We start from the raw sequence: 4,726 nt of genomic DNA, 5'->3' as shown, positions 1-4,726 counted from the left end.
CCCTACCAAAGAGGAACTTATCCCATCAAGAGAGGATCTATCCCATCCAAAGAGGGGATTATCCCATTAATGGTGGACCTGATTAACTTCCTCTTGAGCACTATAAATACAAGCATTGGGCCAGAAGGAGGGGAGGTTGAAAGCTAAACATTTCTAAGGGTAGATGCTGCAGGAATTAGGACTCCCATTTAGAAGCTTGTGAGGAGAGATTGTCATCTTTGATTGTTCTATTTGGAAGTGGGTGAGCTTTGTAAAAGTAAAGGAGAACTCTTGATGGACCCTGGGAGGGACTTGCACAACACCAAGGCTCAGGTTGTAATTGTTCCTTTTGTTTCCTATTAATGCAAATGAGTCCATTCTTCTCAATAACTTGTTGTTTATGAGTTGTTTCATATACTCCTTGGTCTATATGTTAAATATGTTTTATCTTATGAGATTATCAAGTGCTATTTAATCGTTTGATTGTTAGTGGATGCAGGTTTCGAAGTGAAGGAGGAGCTCATCCGGACCAGTGAGGCTGGAATACTACAACAGCGTTGGACTATAGGTAGGATCTAAACACTTGATTTCTTGTATAGTAAATGCATGTTTAGAGAAGGATTGCTCTTGTTTGTCTTGTTTGTCACTAGATATTCTTAGGCTCCTAGGGAGGTTGATTTGTGTCCACACTATCGACTCTTTCCGCCTGACAGTATTAGACTAGTTATGAAGTTCAGGGGTTTTGTTCGATTTTTGGATGGTGAGATTCAGTATAGCGATGTGTAAGTCTAAGTATTTCAGTCCATTGGGATAATGGAGTCAACGAGGAGGGCTTTCTGGATTTGGTCTCGTAACAGAGGATGGCTTCATAGAGCAAGGTAGTCAAACAGGGAACAAACAAAGATTTGTAGCAGATGAAATGGGCTCAAATTGGGTGAAGGGCAGTTAAGAATCCTTCAACATATTCAAAGAGAGAAAGTGAATGATTATTACTAGGAAGCAATTAAGAATTACATAGCATGTAATCAGCATGAGAGAATTAGGAAATAGGAGCAATGAAGAGTTACACTGCTTATTCTAATTCTGAAGAAAACATAGAGAATGATAATGAATGAAAACCAGAGTGCAATTAAACATATTTTGCGTTAATTTTTATCTTTATCATTGAGATTTTGAAACACAGATGATATAAGAAACTAGAAAAATTACAAAACAGAAGATATAGGGGACTTATTGCTTCGCTGGTTGATTCAAGAATATTGTGGTAAGTCCTCTGCTTCAATTCTACATCCAGTGAGTCCAACAATAGTTGATTCCAGCAGCTCTCTATTTCAAAATTTAAGTATTACAACAAAGTATAAGAATGCATCACCAACCCCAAATACTTCGATTGGGGAGGTATTTATACAAAATATCTCACCGAGATAATATCTAGTGATGACTCATCATTTTTTTACAAAATATAGAGACAAATAGTCTCGATAACAGGGAAAACATAACTGATGTTGTGCTAGCTACTGCGCATTTTTTAGATGTGCTGGAGGTAGACTATGTGGGTCGGTTTACACTTGTCTTCCACTGATAGTCTGTGTTGGCGGCTCCCTCTTGGTCGGATATTTCTTAACCTCGATCTGATACACTTTGACCCATATGACCGTCATTCATCTCTGTTTATCGCATCATGTCAAATGGCCCGAAATTTTCATTTTACCAAAGATACCAAAGATAAATTTATAAAATCTCTAGCATATCATCCCACCATTTCTATTCTGGTAACTTATGTCTCTACAACTATCTTAAAGTTTAATCAGTCTTTGTATATCTGAAGAAATTAGGTGGGATGGTGAATAGATGTCTCACTTCATGCTCAATATAAAATAATTTTTCTAAGTTGTCGTAGAGGACTTGGCCAGATGGAAGTGCTTTCACTCCTGAAGCACTTGTTGATGAAGTAATTTGATCAGCAGCATATTTATTCAATTTATGTGCATAGTCTATGTGTTTCATCAGGCGGTCATTACTTCCTAAAGGACTTGGTAAACCTTTATCCTGCAAAATTGTGAACTTTTCTGTGAAAGAATTAATCTCCACCTACATGTCCTGGCATCTCCTTTCCAAATTTTGCATTAGAGTTCTCTTGGTTAGAACTCTCTTTATTTCCAGAATGGTGCCTATCCTGTCTGTGATTTCCAATGCTTCCAGTTCTTCGCTCGTCTTGGTGTTCAAAAAATGTATTAGCCAGTTAGCTTGTTCAGGCATTTGTCCCAATAAAACTCTTGTCTTTTGAAACTCCACTTGGGCCGCTCTTATTAAGTCAATTTGCTCATAAATAACTTGGATAGATTTCCACACATTATTAAGGGATTTATTGATATTGGCCCACAAAATTCCTTTGATTTCTGCCAGAGGTTTAACCAGAGAGGGATCCTTTTTTAATGCTTTCACTTTGTTCTCTAATGTTTTAACCTCCCTTATTTTCTCTGCCACATTCATCTTGGATTTGTCATAACTTCTTTCTACCTTTGCCAATTGTTCCTTTACTTGTTTCAATTCTGACACTTGGAGTTTCAATTCTTCCATGGCCTTTACTAATTGTGTTGTGGTCATATTAGTATTGCTGCCTGGTGCTATTGTTATTGTACCTGTGATTATCTCTGCTATAGTCGCTGGGACATTGGGAGCCAATGATGTTCCAAATGTGGAGGGGGTTGTCGTCGAGATTATGGGAATTACCTCGGGAGGCTGGGACGTCAACTCTCCCTGCTTTTCCTTTAGCGCTTTTTCTAATTTCTTCTCTGTATCAGCTAATCTTTCATTGAGTCTCATGAGTAGGTCCATCATATCTTCTTCAGATTTCTCTTGTACAACTTCTGCAGTCTGTGGATGCATGGAAGGAGGCAATTTCAGTTGTTTCCTCATGACAGTAATGTCCTCTTCTTTCTTCTTCATTAGAGCCTTTATGCCTTTGGCATCTTTGGGATCATGTCCCAGTTGAATGATGATTTCTTCTAAGGATTTGACCCTGTTGTCTTTGGCTAGAAAAGATGCCTTCTCCAAATGTAATTGGGCAGAGAGGTATTATCCAAAGAGTTTTGTAATTTATGGGCCAACATAGCGTTATCAACCAGTGTGGAATATACCATCTCTCCAGTCTGTTTATGAAGCTCAATCTGGTCCGTGGGATGAACATCCTTGGCTGAGACCTCCAAATTTGTCCTGATGTAATCAGCTGCTGACTGTGGTTGTTGCACCTTGGGCTTAAAGTAACTCATTATCATCTTTCCTTCTTTAATGCCATAGGCCGACATTAATCTCTGCTGGTTTGTGGGGGCCATCTTAAGATACTGATTATAAATCTGAAGCCTTAGTGGGTCATTTCTAGCCTTTATCTCTGTAAATGTCCTTTTGATGTCAGAGGCCTATTTTCTTTGTGGCCTAGTGGATGAAACTTCCACACTATGTTGTCTTTCTAGCTCCTGCCTATGTGAGCTAGTTGATGTTTCAATTACCGGGGAAGTCCGCTAGGTGACTACCCTTTCACCTCTTAGACTGTCTGTTGTTTCTTCAATGATTTCCTCTTCTGACAGAGGATTCAGTCTTTGCCTTTTTGCCCCAGGTTGTTCTGCAGGTCCGCTGATAGGTGTGGCATCTTCTCTGTCCCTCTTTTTGCTTCTTTCCTCATTTAGAGGAGTCTGTAATGCAGTAATTTCTGCTGCTTTGGTTTGGACTGGAGGAATTTTCCTGTGACTCTGTTCTTTTGACATTGTTGACTGGTCTGTTATTATAGGATTCTCTGTGGTATCTACCTCTTTTCCCTTTGAAGTCCCTGTGACTGGTGTGCTGGTTTTTCCTGCAGGCTACTGAGAGGTCGCAGCAAAGGATGTACCAACACCTGATTGCTGAGGCAGTTTGAAAGATACCTGTCCAAAAGAATCCCTCTCAAGGGTTTTCTCAAGATTTTTCATGGCATTTTCCATTTTTTCTTGCTCACTCATTTCTTCTATTAATGTCCCCTCTACCCATTCATCCTGATTAGCAAACTATTCGATTTGTGGGATCCTATGATGTACATAAACTGACAGCCTATTTCTCACCCTTCTATCACTGATGAAACTGTATGGGTCAAATGGCACCCACCAAAAACTTTTCTTCAATTTAAGGTGATCTCCTAAAATATTGTCAGCTTCTTGCCAAGCATCTCTAGAATGGATGACATAAGGGCCTAATTGGGTTTTTATTCTTAGCTGGGCCTTCTTCTTTGCATTACAAAAATGATCTAAATCTACCTTTATGAGCTGCTTGAAATATTTTATTGCAAATAATCTCATAGGCACATATTTGGGCAGCTTGAAAGGACAAAGTTCACAGCCATATATTCTGATTTCTGTGTGATTTTGGTATAGGTACCAATCATCTATCTTGTAGTATTTGGAAAGTTGTAAAATCTTTTTCATGTCACCAGAAATTCTAGGAGGAGGAGCTTCTATCAGCAAGGTGGAGGCTGGATGTATAAATAGGTCAATGAACTCACTATAAGTATAAGGGGACTCACAGGTATTATGGAAGACTAAGCTCCAAAAGATTACAGACCTCCGATTTCCTTTTGAATCCAGTTTCCTGATGGGAAATGAAAAGTTGTCTGGATGATGAAATAACAAAATGTGGTATATGAAAGATGTGTACTTGAAGACTCCTTCTCTATCCAAACTCATGAATTGATCATGGATTTTGTTGGTGATAAAAGTTG

This window comes from Pinus tabuliformis, chromosome 2_2 (assembly GCF_031772625.1).
Source record: "Pinus tabuliformis cultivar Carrire ecotype Pingquan chromosome 2_2, CPIR1, whole genome shotgun sequence".
NCBI classification, from domain to species: Eukaryota; Viridiplantae; Streptophyta; class Pinopsida; order Pinales; family Pinaceae; genus Pinus; species Pinus tabuliformis.
The sequence above is the reverse complement of the archived record's forward strand: the minus strand, read 5'-3'. Positions refer to the sequence as shown.